This window comes from Erpetoichthys calabaricus, chromosome 1, assembly GCF_900747795.2.
Source record: "Erpetoichthys calabaricus chromosome 1, fErpCal1.3, whole genome shotgun sequence".
Taxonomy (NCBI): domain Eukaryota; kingdom Metazoa; phylum Chordata; class Cladistia; order Polypteriformes; family Polypteridae; genus Erpetoichthys; species Erpetoichthys calabaricus.
In genome coordinates this window covers 220,468,364-220,487,065 of record NC_041394.2, presented here as the reverse complement: position 1 = coordinate 220,487,065, position 18,702 = coordinate 220,468,364, and the positions used below count along the sequence as shown (strand labels likewise).

Here is an 18,702-nt window from a genome sequence, read left to right as displayed (position 1 = left end):
TCAGCCGTGGAATGGCCAAATGGGGGAGGCAGCTTGATGGATGAGGTCTCCAGGACTCTAAACAAATCCAAATCTTATTATGTGATATCATCTACTGTTAAATTCTGCTCCGTACTTCTAAAATTTTTATTTTTATACTGTACGAGCTGTATATACCCGGCGTTGCCCGGGGCAGAAGTAACCTAATCGGTCAAACACTTACATATATACCAAAGTAAACCTAATCGGTCAAACAGTTACATATATAAAAAAAACCGAACCTAATCGGACAAACAGCTTCATATATACAGAAGCGAACCTAATCGGACAAACAGCTAATCTATATACATAAGCAAACCTAATTGGTCAAACAGTTACATAAATACAAAAGCAAACCTAATCGATCAAACAGCTTCATATATACAGAAGCGAACCTAATTGGTCAAACAGTTATGCATGTGCAGAATGATTTTACAAACATTATGCGTGTTAACAATCATTAAAAAGAAAAGATTGAGGAACTGTTCTTCTATATGTGATGAAGCCACTAATAAGACAGATTTTTTTCAGGACCCAGCTGTTTCATAACTAAACTACTGCCACCCCAAAGTAATGCCTAATAGTGGTTTTTGGGGTAGCTGTGGAATAAAAAGGGTGTTTTTTAGTCAGTAAGAATCTGACACTACCCTTCAGTACGGGCTGAAGGGTGCCTATGTAAGGTTTTACATCCTTCCCGTATGGAAAAAAAAACATACTAAACTTTTTTTTCATCATTACAGATAATCTCAGTCAAATCGAAGTACGCATTCTCAATTTATTTTTATCTAATTTTTACTTTTTCACAAAGCCATCCCATGCCAATTTGTATGAATAAACTTTTGGTAGAGAGTTAGCAAAAGTTTATTCATGCACATATTTTAATACGGATAATCTATCTCTAATCAAGGTTCTCATTTTCATTCTAATTTAAAATAATAATAGATACTCATTTTTTTCTTCTGTTTTAGAAAAACCAATCTATGCCACCTACGTCTTCGTCAAGTCAGCTTCATCCAGCTTCATCACATATAGAAGAAGAGTTCCTCAATCTTTTCTTTTTAATGATTGTTAACACGCATAATCTTTGTAAAATTATTCTGCACATGCATAACTGTTTGACCAATTAGGTTCGCTTCTGTATATATCAAGCTGTTTCATCGATTAGGTTTGCTTTTGTATTTATGTAACTGTTTGACCAATTAGGTTTGCTTATGTATATAGATTAGCTGTTTGTCCGATTAGGTTCGCTTCTGTATATATGAAGCTGTTTGTCCGATTAGGTTCGGTTTTTTTTATATATGTAACTGTTTGACCGATTAGGTTTACTTTGGTATATATGTAAGTGTTTGACCGATTAGGTTACTTCTGCCCCGGGCAACGCCGGGTATATACAGCTCGTTTCATATAAATATAAATTATTAAACAGTAAAATCTTCTTCTGTAATTTGCTACCGTGGCAATTTGTGTGTCTGTCCAGGATTTTAAATGACCTGTAGCTCGCAAACCGTTGCACCTATACACTTGAAATGTGGTACACATATAGTACGTGACGTCTACTATCCGCTTTATGGGTGATGATTGTTTTAGTCTTTTTATCTTTATTTTATTTTATTGTACAATCAAGTCCTATCTGCGCACAGCAGGGCAGCCGTGGGCGGATGCGTATGGTGTATTCACTCGATGTTATCGTGCATTGCGCTGTCAGTGGTATTTTGATAAAAGAATTTGAACAACATATAAGCGTATAAATTATTAAACAGTAAAACATTAACATTTAAGAAGTAAAGTTACATTAAGTACTACTGCTGTGCCTTCGGGTATATCTCATTTTTTGTTTGCCTATTACATGCTTAAATGTATACATTTTTTGGTGCACCTACCCGAGAACACGCGACATATAACCGAGCGTGGGAGAAGCATGGATTTTAAACACGCGTTGAGTTGATGTGCTGGTCTCCCTCGTGAAATAACTGGTAATGTTTGACTAAAATCTACAGCGAGTAAAACGACATTAGCTCCTATTTTTTTTTTTTACGATCTCTGAGATGTTGCTTTTTTCGGTTCAAGGCTTCATAAGCTCTTTTATGTTGTATGGTGTACTTATCCCAAACCATCATCTTTGAATGTTGCAAGACTTTCGCCTTGTATGTAGATCGGGGTAATTACATTCATTGCATTCGTAGTCTGAATCACAATGTCATTGTATGGGTGGTTACCTGGCACTGTAGGGTTGCCACCCGTCCTTTAAAATACGGAATCGTGCCGCGTTTGAGAATGAAATTGCGCGTCCCGTTTTGAATCAGTACTGGACGGGATTTATCCCGTATTTTTTTTATCATTTTTTTTTTAAAGCAGCGTCTCATGCAAATCATCCCACACGCATTTTATGAAGATGCCTCCTTTCCTACTTTTGATTGGGTAATACTTGATGTCATCGTTAGTTTGATTGGTGTTTTTAACTGTCCAGTGAGTAGGGCGTGTCTTTCAACCGTAAGCAGATTTTTTGCACTGGTATCACTGACCTCGACGACGGCGACGTTATACGTCAAAAATAAATTACGATAAATGACGATTTTAGCGATACTTTATTACGACGGCGGCTACATAGACACGATCAAATAAAAACAAAAAAATCAAATAATCATTCTACATTTTCAAAACGTCGAAAAAACGACGGAATGAAAAAAAGGCCCACCCGACGACCCACCCATTCCATTTTTTTATATATAGATTGAGGATTTGTTCTGTTCTGTGTATTGTACTGTATTGTATTCACCCCCTCTTTTTGACACCCACTGCACGCCCAACCTACGTGGAAAGGGGTCTCTCTTTGAACTGCCTTTCCCAAGGTTTCTTCCACTTTTTCCCTACAAGGTTTTTTTTTTTTTTGGAGAGTTTTTCCTTGTCTTCTTAGACAGTCAAGGCTGGGGAGCTGTCAAGATGTAGGGTCTGTTAAAGCCCATTGCGGCACTTCTTGTGTGATTTTGAGCTATACAAAAATAAATTGTATTGTATTGTATTGTATCTTGAATATAACAAACAATACAAATAAAATGCCATTGTCAGTTGAGCATTGTGTCAGTCATCTATTCCTGACAATGGAGGGGACAAAAGCACTAAGTGAAGGTCCATGCTGTCAATGGTATTACATCCTATGCAGAAGAGTTGATCTGAAGGAGACTGAAGACTACAAAGTGGTGGCAGGGGAAAGTGTAGTTAAGCAGCATAGGATGGTGGTCTGTAGGATGACACTGGAGATCAAGAAGAGGAAGAGAGTGAGGGCAGAGCCAAGTATCAAATGGTGGTGAAAAAGGAAGACTGCAAGGTTGAGTTTAGGGAGGAGGTGAGACAGGCACTGGGTGGCAGTGAAGAATTACCAGACTGCTGGGAAACTAGAGCAGATGTAGTAAGGGTAACAGCAAGAAGGGTGCATGGCGTGACACCTGGAAAGAAGAAGGAGGAAAAGGAAACCTGATGGTGGAATGAGGAAATACAGGAGAGTATACAGAGGAAGAGGATGGCAAAGAAGAAGTGGGATAGTCAGAGAGATGCAGAAAGTAGACAAGAGTACAAGGAGATAAGGCGCAAGGTGAAGAGAGAGGTGGCGAAGGCTAAAGAAAAGGCGTATGATGAGTTGTATGAGAGGTTGGACACTAAGGAGGGAGAAAAGGAAATGAACCAATTGGCTAGACAGAGGGACCAAGCTGGGAAAGATGTGCAGCAGGTTAGGATGATAAAGGATAAAGATGGAAACATACTCACAAGCGAGGAGAGTGTGTTGAGCAGATGGAAAGAGTACTTTGAGAGGCTGATGAATGAAGAGAACGAGAGAGAGAAGAGGTTGGATGATGTGGAGATAGTGAATCAGGAAGTGCAATGAATTAGCAAGGAGGAAGTAAGGACAGCTGTTAAGAGGATGAAAAATGCAAAGGCCGTTGGTTCAGATGACATACCTATGGAAGCATGGAGGTGTTTAGGAGAGATGGCAGTGGAGTTTTTAACCAGACTTTTTAATAGAATCATGGAAAGTCAGTTGTACAGGATATGTACGAGGGAAGTGTGACAGTGGTGAGGTCTGCGGTAGGAGCGACGGATGCATTCAACATGAAGGTGGGATTACATCAGGGATCTGCTCTGAGCCCTTTCTTATTTGCAATGATGATGTACAGGTTGACAGAAGAGATTAGACAGGAATCCCCATGGACTATGATGTTTGCTGATGACATTGTGATCTGTAGCGATAGTAGGGAGCAGGTTGAGGAGACCCTGGAGAGGTGGAGATATGCACTGGAGAGGAGAGGAATGAAGGTCAGTAGGAACAAGACAGAATACATGTGTGTAAATGAGAGGGTGGTCAGTGGAATGGTGAGGATGCAGAGAGTAGAGTTGGTGAAGGTGGATGAGTTTAAATACTTGGGATCAACAGTACAGAGTAATGGGGATTGTTGAAGAGAGGTGAAAAAGAGAGTGCAGGCAGGGTGGAATGGGTGGAGAAGAGTGTCAGGAGTAATTTGTGACAGACGGGTATCAGCAAGAGTGAAAGGGAAGGTCTACAGGATGGTAGTGAGACCAGCTATGTTATATGGGTTGGAGATGGTGGCACTGACCGGAAAGCAGGAGACAGAGCTGGAAGTAGCAGAGTTAAAGTTGCTAAGATTTGGACTGGGTGTGACGAGGATGGATAAGATTAGAAATGAGTACATTAGAGGGTCAGCTCATGTTGGACGGTTGGGAGAGAAAGTCAGAGAGGCGAGATTGCATTGGTTTGGACATGTGCAGAGGAGAGATGCTGGGTATATTGGGAGAAGGATGCTAAAGACAGATCTGCCAGGGAAGAGGAAAAGAGGAAGGCCTAAGAGAAGGTTTATGGATGTGGTGAGAGAGGACATGCAGGTGATGGTTGTAACAGAATAAGATGCAGAGAACAGAAAGATATGGAAGACGATGATCCGCTGTGGCAACCCCTAATGGGAGCAGCCGAAAGAAGAAGAAGGTTATTGTAGACACTGGAAGATGTTAATTAATTGATGAATACAAATTGTTAAAAAACAGTGAATAACTTCATTTGAAGTAGTTTCTATAGATCTTTTCAATAAAGCTGGATTTGAATGGAATTATATGGATTTCTAAGGTTGTAACTTATCATTTTTCATCAGTTCAGTAAATGAAGTGTGTAAAAGGGTCTACATGTTGAAAACTATTTGGTGGAAAGATACATTTCTGTTTTGCTCTCTCATTTAACATCATAAAAACACAAATACAGTAAAATAAAGGAAGCATAAAATCTATTGTGTATATTGCCTCACATGTAGGTCATATTATTAATTAAAATAGTGAGTAATTTTGAGTCTTTTTCTGAGATTTTAAGGGGTTTTTTGTGATTTAAAATTATACCCAATTTCATTTCCTCTTGCAAAAAAAAAAATACACAAATTTTTATACCAAATCTTAAACTCTTTTGTTGTTTCATCACTCACTAGTGCAAAACTGTTGTTAAAGTTGAGTAAAACATGTAAAAATAATTAACAGTGAAGACAGACAGAACTGATTACTTAATCTAATGCAGCTTCAAATGCCTGGCCTGTCCGCATTCTGGACAAAAAAGTATTTAGTAAGTGTATAAAGCTTGTATTTGATTTAAAGTTGATCACATCTCCTACAATTCCATGACTGGTTTTGATCACTTATTATGTATTGCCTTGTAGGAAAATATTATCTTCATGGAACCAATCTACAACAAAAACTTCTGCAACTAATGTCTTCATTATTGAAATTGCCAGCTATTATTCTGGTGTTGGGCTTTTGTCTGAGTATTCTCTTAAATCAGCATAGGCGTTCTCAAAGACTGTTACTTATAATGTAAATGCAAACCAGATTACTCCACTAATACATCTGTGAAGAATAGCTGTTTTAATTTAATATGTGGTGCATGATGTTAGGCCACAAAATAGGCTGTACATTAATCAAATGGAATTATTTTGTTTATAGAATCTCTGTAGAGATGTTGGATGTGCAGGTAAGCCACATTCATATTTCAATCAGCATTCATCATATACAGTGCCTATAAAAAGTATTCACCTCCTTGGAAGTTTCCATATTTTATTGTTATACAACATTGTATCACAGGGAATTTAATCTGGCTTTTTGTCATTGATCAACAGAAAATGAGTCTTTAATGTCAAAGTGACAGCAGATCTCTGCAAAGTTGTTTAAATTAATTACCAATATAAAACACAGAGGAGCCTATCAAATAATTATTCACACCCTTTAATATAACACAACTAAATCATCATTGGAGCAGCCAATTTGATTTTAGAAGTCACATGGTTAGTTAAATGGAGGTTACCTGTTTGTAGTCAAGGGGTTTCAGCTGACTGAACTATAAATGCATGTTTGTCTAGAAGGTCTACCTTGTGGTGATTCAGGATCATGACAATAAAAACAAAAGGACACTCTGTGAAAATGTGATTGAAAAGCACCCGTCAGGGAATGGAGACAAGAAAATGTCCAAGTCACTGAATATCCATTGGAGTCCAGTTACATCAATCATTATGAAATGGAAAAAGTATGTCACAGCTGTAAATCTGCCTAGAGCATGCTGTCCATAAACACTGAGTGATCATGCTAAACGACTAGTGATGGATGCCTCCAAAGGAGATATGAGAGCTCTGAAGAGGTTACTAGCTACAGTGGCTGAGATTGGAGAGACAGAAGATACAGCAACTGTTACTCAAGTGCTTCACTAGTCACAGTTTATGGCAGAGTGGTTAAGTGAAATAAAACAACAATGCACATGATATCTCAGCTAGAGTTTTTTTGAAGGCACATAGGAGATTCTCAATATTTAATTTATAATATTTCCTAAAGCTGCTCCTTGAATCTGCCCTGAATAATCAAATTGGGACATGGATGGGTGGATGGATAGAGAGATGGATGGCCATTTTGTAACATACGTATTTTTACATTAGTAATGTAATGGTGCCGACAAGTTGCAAGCCTGGAAAAAATTCATAGGAAAAATTATTTTTCAAAAGGAGTAAGGTTTTCTTTGTTGCTGACACCCAATGTAATGTAGTGTGCTTAGGAAATACAAATGAACATGTTTGTCTGTAATCCAAAAAATAAGAATGTGAGTTAATAAATATTTAAAAAAGGACATTTGATTTTCTTTGCCTATGAATGTGCCCTCTGATGAACTGCTGCCCTATCCAGGTTTGGTTGTTGCCCTGTGCCTGATGCTGCTGCAATCATGAATTATTGTATATGGGTGAAGGAAATGGGTGGATGACATCAAAATAAAGCTATTATTTTAAAATAATGATCAAGCAAAAATCTAAAATTAAAGTTCATTATTTATATGAATTAATTATATACAGAACAGTACTAGAAAACCATTAATAGTTTCTTGAAGGAATATGCCCCATCTCTGCGGTGGGCTGGCGCCCTGCCCAGGGTTTGTTTTCTGCCTTGCGCCCTGTGTTGGCTGGGATTGGCTCCAGCAGACCCCCGTGACCCTGTAGTTAGGATATAGCAAGTTGGATAATGGATGGATGAATATTCCCCATCTTCCCCATAATTCTGTGTGTTTGAATTGAAGACAGGATTCTTGACCAATGAATAAGGAGGATAGGTGGATCTTCAATTCAAATGTACAGTATTATGGAAATGTGCCTGTCCTGTTTGTGGTTTGTGCAGTTTTTTGAAAGCAAGTATTAATAGTATTTTAGGCAAAAATGTATGTAGTTTGCATGTTCTGAAAATTTGAATAAGTAGTGGACAGGTGGATTATGCAACAAGAGTTACATGAATTTTTTTTTTTTCTTTCTTCCATGGACATTTTTCACATCGTTAGCCGTTGCCCAGAGTTGGTGACCACTGGGTCCTATGCAATTTAAATCTGGAAAATATTTTATTTTCATCTAAAAACTACATGGGGTAAGTAACATGTAAAAAAACATCATTTTTAGGTGGAGTATTCTGTTAAGCTTTTTTTGTTTTTAATTTTTTCCTACACAGTGTCATTACATGGGGAGTTTTTCAGACTCCCAAACCCCAGACACAACTATACTGGACACAAGTTCCAACATCAAAAGATAGTTTGTTCATGAAAAACACCTTCAAACTGCACTGTAATATATGTAAGATTTATCCTTATTTACACCTGACTTTGACTCACCTTCTTTTCATGGCAGGCCTGGGAGTTCTTCCAGTGCTGCACTATTCCCACTAGGACACACATCCGGGATCAGAATGTCAGTAGGAGAGGGGAGCTCCCCCTGGTGGCACCCATGAATATCAGCAGCACTGCACATTAGCACTACAAATCTCATACAGCCTTGCAGGTGTCTACATACAGTAGGAGCCCCAGCAGAGGGATGCTAACACCCAGCATACTGCAGTCTCCCTCTGTCATTGGTATTTTTGTTCGCCTCCTGACCTGGAAAGGGGACACCAAATATCCTAGTCAGTACACCCATCCATTGACACTCTCTGTCCATTCTTCTGGCTGGGTAAGGGAACATTCATTCATACAACAGGTTACCTCCAAAAGCCCAAAGACAACATGATCACTTCCAGTACTTATGCAAGTTTTCTGATTTTTTTTTCCCTCAACACTGATTTGCCTGACACTGAAAAATAGATAAATGTTTTAATGGCCTCACAATCTACATATGTAGCAATTCTTGCTTTGGAGGTGCCATAACAATGAAATTAAAGCAAGCATAATGCTAAGAAAGTGCAATATTGTATCTACTGCATTACACAAGCAGAATATCCCCAGGCAAAATCTGGGGTGCAAAATACCAGTGTAAGGCAATAGTATTTTTAATGGTTAGATGCTAGGGAAAATACTTTAACAAAATAAAAAAATTGCAGTTCCTCACTTTAATTTGCAGGCTACAATGACCTATAATTACATGACTTTGACTTTTTAAGTGCCAGCCAATGCCAAGAGAAAAATATAGCCCTTCATAGTTTGAATACCATTATCAGCCATTAAAAAGTTAGATAAGGGGAAAAATGGCTGTGAGAATTACATGCCTGCTACCTTTTCTAAATCAATGTATATTTAATTAAGTAGTTATTATTTAGCCACAAATGAGAGAAGAGCTTGAAGAGATTAGCTGGGTCTATTCTTAAATTTTATAGCCGAAATATTGAATGAGTTTTACCTCAGCTGAACTGTCTGTAATAGCAGTGTATCTGGGCACAGAAGGAAACCATTAATTAATATTTGCTGCCAAAGAGGCACTGGGTTGAAAATGGTGAGAAATGCAAATACTGTGCCTGAGAGTAAATAGAGACATGAAGAGGCCACGTTGGAATAATGATTCAAGCAGCCGCTTCTAAGAACCTGCACATGGCTCCCAGCCAAAGATGACGTGGCACATTTTCATACAAAAAAAAAAAAAAACAGACTGTGAGGCTTTAGCAGTCAAGTTATAAATCTTTCCATGTGGACATTTCACTCACTGGAGTATGCAGTATATCAGTATGGATCACAAAAAAAACAGTTGCTTGTTTCTTACTTATGTGCCATATATGTTTTAAATTATTATAGGGGATGCTGCAGGGGAAACATTTTCAAAGTTTTCTTGCTTTAATGACATTCAGTCAGGAAGGTAAATTCTTTCTAAATTACATTTAATTGTAAGTATTTATACTGCTATAAGAAGAAAAGATTATATTTAATGTACAAAATGTGCATATACTATGCATGACTTTTCTAAAAAAAAAAGAAGCATTGAGCAAAACATACTGAACACTTATATTTTAAGTTGAATGTGTAATTTTATAGAATTATTTAATTAAGATGATACAATCACTTACTTTCAAGGTATCTGTCATTTAGTAAAGTTCTTTAATTTAATGTAAAATGCTCAAATTGAGTGGATGGCATGGTGGCATAGTCTGTAGCACTGCTGCCTCACATATATAGTATCCAGAATTTGTATTCTGCTCCTGATCATTGCCTGTGGAAAATCGACATGTCCTACCACATTCTCAAAGACATGTGTGTTATGTTACTGTAATTGCGGATTCTAAGTTGGACTTCTGTGGACGTGCACATGAATGTATATGTTTATTGGGTCATTGGAACCTGCGATGGTCTGCCACCTCAACCAGGGCTGGCTTGTGCCTTGCACTCAAAACCAGAGTAAGATACAGCACTGAAGTGAATTATGCATTCTTGGGAAAGTCACTCTAAATAGCAGCACCAGCACTGTTCCATATGATCCTGTGTAAGCAGTGGAATGTGGTAAAAATATCAGTCATTTTTTTTTCTCAGAGGAAATAAAATGTTTTTGCAGCTATTGAGGCATTGATGACCAACATATGTTCATTAATATTACTGCAATGTTTAAACAAATGCTTGTTTTACTTTGTCATATTATTAGGTCATGCTGTCTCTCATTCTCCCTAACAAGGATATAATTCTTAAAATAGGTTACTTATTACAAAGGATAAACAAACAATGCAGCCATAAAAACAGAGAAGAAAACCATTTCCCAGGAACCATAAATCAGTTCTCAGAAGTACTACTGTATGTATGTATATACTATGTACAGTATACAGTATAGGGTATATGGTGGTCAAGGGTTGGCCACAGGGACAAGATGCCACCAAGGGGACAAAGGGCAAGCCAAGACCTACAAAAAGGGTTACATATAAGTGTAGTAGCACAGGAGGTGCTGACGGGGGTATGATGGAGTTATGCTGTTTGCCCAGAACACTAAAGGGCAGAGAGTATTGCAGTTGTAAAGGATTCCTTACCCTCTGTCCAAAAAGAAACTAAGGCCAGGCAGGGAATGCAAAAGGTGGTAAACTTTTTTTTGGACATTAGAGAGTCCTTGAGGCAGCATGGTGGCACAGTGGTAGCGCTGCTTCCTCATTGTAAGGAGACCAGGGTTTGCATCCCAGGTCCTCCCTGTGCGGAGTTTTCATGTACTCCCTGTGTATGCGTGGGTTTCCTCTGGGTTCTAGTTTTCCTCCAACACTCCAAAGACATGCACGTTGGTGGATTGGCAATGCTAAATTGGCCTTAGTGTTTGGTTTGTAAGGGTGTGTGTACATGTGTGTTCACCCTGCGGTGGGTGGACTGCTGCCGTATCCAGGGTTTGTTCCAGCCTCACCCCCCCACCCCCAATCCTGTTTTGGACTAAGCAGGTTAAAAAATCACTGACCTGGGTTTCTCCATAGGAAGTCATGGGAACAAAAAGTTAAGAGTGTTTTCTAGCCTAATCTCCATGGAACAATTGTGGGGATATCCTTAATTTCAAATGGGACTTTGGGACTTTGTTGGAAATGATCCCAAGATGGGGTTTGAAGCTGCTTTTAAAGATTGGCTTAATGAGCCTGTAGTTAAGAGGAGAGGCTGGGCAAAGACTCAACTGCCTGGTGGAAGTAAGAGGTCAGGGTCAGGAAATTCAGTAAAAGAAAGAGAAAAAAACAGAGAGAGGTGATGAGAAAGGGAGTGATGTGTATTGGACTGACAGGGACAGGCTACCCCACAAGTAGACAGAAAGCCTATTTAATACTAGAATTACCAGAGCCGACAAAAAAACTCATAAATCCGGCCCACTTTAAATCCCTTCGCACCTCTCCGTCAGCGTCTTTTGTCTTCTAAATGTGTCGATAAACCCAAGCAGAAAGCAGCCTGCTATAACATCCCCCCCACCCACCACCTCAGAATGGGCCAGTTCCTTCCTTGATTGATTATCTGGGAGTGAGCTAGCTAGCATTGTAAGGGGAAATAATTTGATGTGTGTTTTGTGTCTACAACAATCTATGTAAACACATCATTAAAACAAACGTTTTTTAATGTTTTAGTAATAAATAACAAAATGTAGACATGAACTATATAATGTGTGAAGGCTGATGGCCAAGTATCAAATAAACACTTTCACAAAAGGTGCAAGTACAATACGTCAGCTTCTGTGGTGTAGTGGTAAGATCTGCTGATTTATAATCCGGAGGTCGTGAGTTTGAAACCGGCTCCCTGGCAAACTTTCCGTTTTGAGTAGTGAGCTGCTCTTTTTGTTAATATTATACAATAAAAACATACATTTCATTTGTGTCTGTAACAGCCAGTAAATTTATAGTACTTGTAAAAATTAGCATGTTTTTTTTCACTTTTACTCTCTCAGTCATGATCATGATACAACACCCCCCAATGATCTGCGTTTTGCGTTTACTTTTCATCTGAAACTGGGAATAACTGTAGATGTGAGTATTGTTTTGAGACAATGGAACTGGAAATTCTCTGATCTGGAGGGATAAAAGCTGACACACAAACGCTGGTGAATCTGACTTCATTGTATCTCACCGTCACTTGAAATTTTTTTATTCAGTTTTATTGAGTGTTCATGCTCATGCTGAATTAGTATGCGCCTTATGGTCCATGATGTCAAAGCCGCACATGACAAAAAAATACAGAGACATAGGTATATATGATATTTGGAATAACTCATTTTATGACTTGTATAGTACATTTTGGAAAACATTGTGGCACTGATGCAACATTTTTCATATTATTCATATTCATTCGCATAACATCTTGCGCTTGTAATCAGTGACTGAGTTTGTGTGTCAGCTTTTATCCCTCCAGATCAGAGAATTTCCAGTTCTATTGTCTCAAAACACCACTCACATCTACAGTTATTCCCAGTTTCAGATAAAAAGTAACCGCGGCAGATCTTGGGGGGGGGGTGTTGTATCATGACCGTGACTGAGATTGTAAAAGTTAAAAAAAAAACGGCAAATTTTTACAAGTACTATAAATTTACAGCATTTGTTACAGACAAAAAATCAAATGTATGTTTTTATTGTATAATATTAACAATAAGAGCAGCTCACTACTCTAAATGGTAAATTTGCCGGGGAGCTGGTATCGAACTCACGACTTCCGGACTATAAATCGGCAGTTCTAACCACAGCACCACACATATCATATTTGCACCTTTTGTGAATGTGTTTATTTAATATTTGGCCATTAGCCTTCACACATTATACAGCTCGTGTCTACAGTTTGTTATTTATTACTAAAACATGAAAAATGTTTCTGTTTTAACAATGTGTTTACATAGATTGTTGTAGACACAAAACACACATCAAATTATTTCCCCTTACAATTCTGGCTAGCTCACTCAACAGAAAATCAATCAAGGCAGGAACTGGGAGAACTTCTTGCCTGTTCTGAGGCGATGGGGGGGATATTATAGCAGGCTGCTTTCTGCTTGGGCTTATCGACACATTTAGAAGACAAAAGACACTGACGGAGAGGTGCGAAGGGATTTAAGGTGGGCCAGAATTACGAGTTTTTTCGTTGGCTCTGGCAATTCTAGTGTTAATCCTGCCCAATGAGGTGGGATTGGTTTTGTTTTAGTGCTGTGTACTTTGCATTTTATATTCTACAAGTTTTCATCCCTCCCTTGTGTATCTTATTAACAATGGCATAATTTTTGCCTATTTTATGGCCCTCATTGTCTTATTCTGAGTGAGGAGGACTGCTATGAGGGCTCCATGTTCACTATATGTATGCTGTGTTCCAGCTAGGTTTATTTCCTACCTTGTGTTTATATTTCCTTTTATTGCATTTTTTAAAATATTTGTTAATATTATTATGTTTATTTAATCATTATAATTAATTTACTGTATCTTAAATTTTTTGCATTCCTTGTGTTTTGTGGGTAGACCCCCCAGGAGGTGTGGCCACCTTGACATTACTGCTGCTGGGTCCTCCCTCTGTTTTTATAGTGCAGTCAGAGGGAAGGTCCCAATGACAGTTCATTTAGTTTGTTGAACTTTATTGTAAATATTGTATTCCTTTTACAAGTAATTTCCTGGTTTTTTTTTTAGTATTTGCTTTTGTTCTTGGATTACTGATTTTGGATTTCATTTTGGGACTTGCTCTCTTCAGATTGCCTTTTTAGGGAAATTATTTTTGCCTCTTTGAATAGCTTTTCTGATTTTGTGCTTCCTTTTGCTTTTCTTCAATAAAGATTCTTGTTTGGACTTGTCTCCTCTAGCCAGAGGTTATATAGCTCCAGCTCCTCAAACCAGACACAGACAGACACAAGCACAAGTCCAGCAACCGCCACACACATGCGCATAGGAGGTAACTAAAGGGCTAAAGATGGTAATCCCACACTGGACCAGGGGGTGGCAGTTTGCATTAACCCTCTGTCTCTTTCCTCTTTAGATCACCCGAGGGAAATCCTGCTTGGGCCTGCCAACATCACTTCCAGTTCCGGGCCTGATGGCATCACTGCCGGTTCTGATGATATCACTTCTGGTTCCAGACTTGATGATGTCCCTTCCTCCGCCTTACTATAAAATTAGCATCTTGTTAACAGTGAATCAGTTCTGTTTTGGACTCAGGTCTTTCTAGACATATTGATGATTTTTTTCTTTTTCTTTTTGCCTAATCTCCAAGTATACAGGGTGGATACCCCTAACCTTTTTCAATGTTTATCTATTTATTCACACAACACACAGGCTTTTTATTAGGGAAACTCTTGACTGTAATAGTTTCCCACAGCACAGCACAATACAAAGTTCAAAGCGCAGCACACTCTTGCTTCTTCTTTGTCTTTTTCACTCTCTCTTTCTGCCTCTTCCTTCCTCCAGCAAGCTTTGGCCCTCTTCCTCCCAACTCTGGCTCCTGGAGGTGCGGCAGCAGGCTTCTTTTATGCTGCACTCAATACTACTTCCAGTTTCCCATAAACCTGGTCCAGAAATACTTCCTGCTGCACTTCCTGGCAGCAACCCCAGAACCCAACAGGGCTGAGCCACCAAATTCCAACTACCAGCATGCTCTGTAGGAATCTGTGGCACTGTAACAACCCTGGGGGGCTGCCATCTAGTGATCTGGGTACAGATAATGCCATTGAGCATGCCTTTTGCCCTGGTTCTTCCATTAAGAAGGCATCCCAGCCAGGCAAGGGTCTTGGCCATCCGCCACAAGGGGTATTTTGTATAGTTTGTTCCTCATTTTGGGCTTGTGTAAGACAAAATCTACAGGTGGTGATTGGGGGTGACTTCTACGGTGAAGCTTTCTCTGGGTATCATGATGGAGATCCTAGCCTGCTTTATAGGACTATTATGGGGCCTCGTAATCTTTATGACGTTTTTGGTTTACTGTATATATAGACTGGTAGTTACAGAGGAATCAGTAAGTACAGTAAATAACACAGAACAGGGAAGAAAGATTTTGATACAGAGAACCCACACTGGTAAATGGAGAGCTTAACTATATCCGGCAGGGTTTAGTAAACTTTGTCATTTAAGAGGTTGCCCAGATGTAAATATGTTGAGGGTAGTAGCAATGTGAGAACTAGCAAGAACATAGGTTTACCATACATTTCTTAAACTAATAGGAGGAAATGAAGGGACCTGTCACAGGTGGAATCTGATATCTCAAAATACCATAAGGATTTCTATCTCTTTAACGGAGATGGAAAACTCTGGTTTTGGAAATAATTCCAGGGTTTTCCCAAAAGTTAACCCCAACCCTGTTTTAAAGGATATTCTTTATCCGAACCCCCATTAAATCTTGGATTGTATGGTGAGTTGGAGCAAAGGATTAACTGAAAGGAAGGCAGCTTGGCCAGAAAAAGATTTGGGTGTTGTGTTTGATAAGGTGAGCAGCAGGGTTAGCTACACCACTAGATAATCAAGTATACAAAAATTATTATATTCTGGCATAACATGATAACTACAGCTGATTTGATATCCAGTGTTTTTCTGTATTTTTTTTTGTTTACATAAAACATCCATTTGCACTTAATTTCTCTCTCTCTCTCATGCTCCCTCTCTCTCTATATATATATGTGTGTGTTTGTGTGTGTGGGTGTGTGTGTGCACGCCACATACATAAAGAAAACAAATGCAATATTCATTGCTGAATTGTAATTTCAATTATTTTGATTTTGATTTAAATAACAATAAACAAATAAGAAAAATAGGAAAACAAAACAGCACAACAACAAACGTATGAAGAAAACAGTTCCAATGGTGAACATTAAGAACTGTTATTTCAGACCACCTCTTGTAAGATTCTGAAAATGCAGTTTTGTCATACTATCCAGTTACCGCAGAAGGTCCTGACAAAGAATCCCAGAGGTATTTTACGGGACTAAGGTCAGTAAAGTAGGCAAGCCAATGCAACACGTGCACATGAACAATCTTTGGGACAACTGTGATCGCAGCATCTGTGCATGACCTGGCATTGTCCTGCTGTACAGTCACACCTTCAGGAGGTATGAGGAAAGGGCCTCTAATAGGCTGTCTTGCTCTAAGGGCAGAAGTATGGCACCTGTTCCTCACTGCCCTATCTTTGATGAGGGCATTGTGTCTGTTCATAGTTTCAATAGAGGAACAGGGAGCTGATCTGAAATGATCTCGCAGATGGACTAGTCTGGCATGTCATTTTTATTCTAGTGTAGTCTCACAAGCGTGGACAGTCATCTGTCTTGCTGCTCCACTGAAAGCTTGCATTCAGTTGCGACATCGTGGAGCAGCCTAACAATGGCTTATGACATACCTGCCTGCAGTATGCCAGTGGATGTCTACTTTTTCTCTTCTTTATATCTGAGGTATAAGGGAATACATGGAATTGACCAAACATGGCTTTGAGTTTTTGTGACCTAAACTTTGAATTAAGACCTCTTTAAAGGTGACTTGATTGGGAATTGTTCCGCCTTTACCTTATTGGATAAAAGTGCACCTAATGACCTTTCATGTGTTTACTCAGTTGTAATGCTTTACTGCACAGGCTGTATTGCTGGTCAGAGGGTTTAAAAATAATTGACACTTCTGTGAAAGTGCACAAGCTGTAACTATGGTTTTCTTGTTCCAGAAAATGTTATACTTCATTTATCCATCAGTATATGTTTTTCTTTCTGAAGCTGGAGTTTTGCCTATTGTGTTGTCATAAAATAAACTGTAAAACAACTTTTGGAAGTGCTATCTGTATGTATGTATATAGATATATAAAGAATGATTCATTTGAAGAGCAATCACAGGCTTCTAAATACAGGATACATATAAAGCCTTGTCACACAGACTATGTGCTCCTCCCAGTAATCACTGTATTTGTGGCTATCATCAGAAGATAGCTGAAATGTCTGGAATGTCTATTGCTGGACCTGCTTTGAAAATCCGTTCTTTGATCTTATGACTTTGACACTCTGAAGGTTTTATCGTTGGGCAGCTGCTTTTTTGCTGACCTTTGCCTGTGTATTTTAAAAATATAACAGGTGTTTTAAAAGTGTGTGCAACATGTTAACTGCATTTTAAATCAATGAATGAAATTATCTGTATATTGTTACATGGTCTCCACATGTGTGTCAAACAAAGTGGTGTAATAAAACCAAGGACTCTGCCTTAGTACTCTACTCACAGAAGAGAACATGTGCTGTGCCTTACTGTTCACAGTTGCAAAAATGGATTTTTTTCTTAATGCCCCCAGGCTTAACCTCCCCCACCCATATAATTACTCAGCTGCTACATTTTTTCAACTCTCTACCCAGCTTAGAAGGATGTAAGGATGCTTGATGTGCCTCTGCTTCAAATTTTAGTATACCAGTTTCAAACTTAAAGGTTAATATTTTAGTATTGTAATGGGCTTGAAATAAAAAGGAATAGTGGCAACATTTTATTCTACGGTGGGAATACATTTGGAAAACAGTTTCTATTTCTTAAAAAAATAGGGAAAGAACAGTATTATGTCTATTGATGACTCTTGCTGGGAACTCCCATTGAAATGAATCACCTCCAATGAAAAGAGCAGGTTCCTGTAGTCCTCTTCTGTTTTTCTTAGCCCCTGTGCAAATTATTTGAGATGATAGCAGAAAGGCCAGGAGTTCCTTTGAGGTGCAACATACAGAGTGTGGCTTGACCTTTTCTTCACTAAGAAGAGACCAAACACAGCATTGTAACTTTTGACTGATGGTTCCACCGCTTCTGGTATCCCACATGGAGAGCTGCTATCCAATTGTTTTCTCTGCATTACTATGAAAGGCCCAAGTAGACAATTATATGTTCCTTTCCACCAGACAGAAAGAGAGCAGCACTAATGAAAAGTGTGACTAATGGGATGTTGGGCCAGTTGTCACTGCAAAAGAATAAAAAAACACTGTTTTCTTTTTTTTAATTTTTTTATTGATTTTATTGAAATCACACAACATTCCATACAAATAGATCAATTTTACAAGAATAGGATTGAAGACAAATTAACCCCACCCCTGAGAAAGAGAGCATGGGCAGCAGAATAAAACTTAAACCTAGTAAAAATAAGCAAATAGATAAATTAATAAGTGAATATAAATAAATGGAGAAGAAAAAGAAAAAAAAAGAGAATAGGGAGAAAATCTGCTTCCTCAGTGCTTTAAAAGCTTATTCTAAAATGTTATTGATTAGATCCTGCCAGGTTTGGAAAAATTTCTGCACAGATCCTCTAAGTGAGAATTTTATTTTTTTCCAATTTCAAATAATATATAACATCAGTTACCCACTGACTTAAAAGGGGAGAGTTAGAATTCTTCCAGTTGAGCAAGATAAGTCTACGTGCCAATAGTGTAGTAAAGGTAATCGCAGTTTGTTTGTCCTTCTCCACTTTAAGCCCCTCTGGAAGTACACCAAACACAGCTATTAGTGGATTAGGAGGGATTATGACACCAC

The 18,702-nt window shown here is 38.5% G+C and overlaps 1 long non-coding RNA gene across 1 annotated transcript; it reads left to right on the top strand.

Annotated features, from left to right (window-relative positions):
• The first annotated feature begins 9,467 nt into the window (after positions 1-9,467).
• Positions 9,468-16,892, top strand: LOC114646482 (uncharacterized). Its single transcript, XR_003715353.2, has 3 exons — positions 9,468-9,641; positions 14,022-14,137; positions 14,222-16,892. It is a non-coding gene; the product is annotated as an uncharacterized LOC114646482 (long non-coding RNA).
• The last annotated feature ends 1,810 nt before the right edge of the window (positions 16,893-18,702 follow it).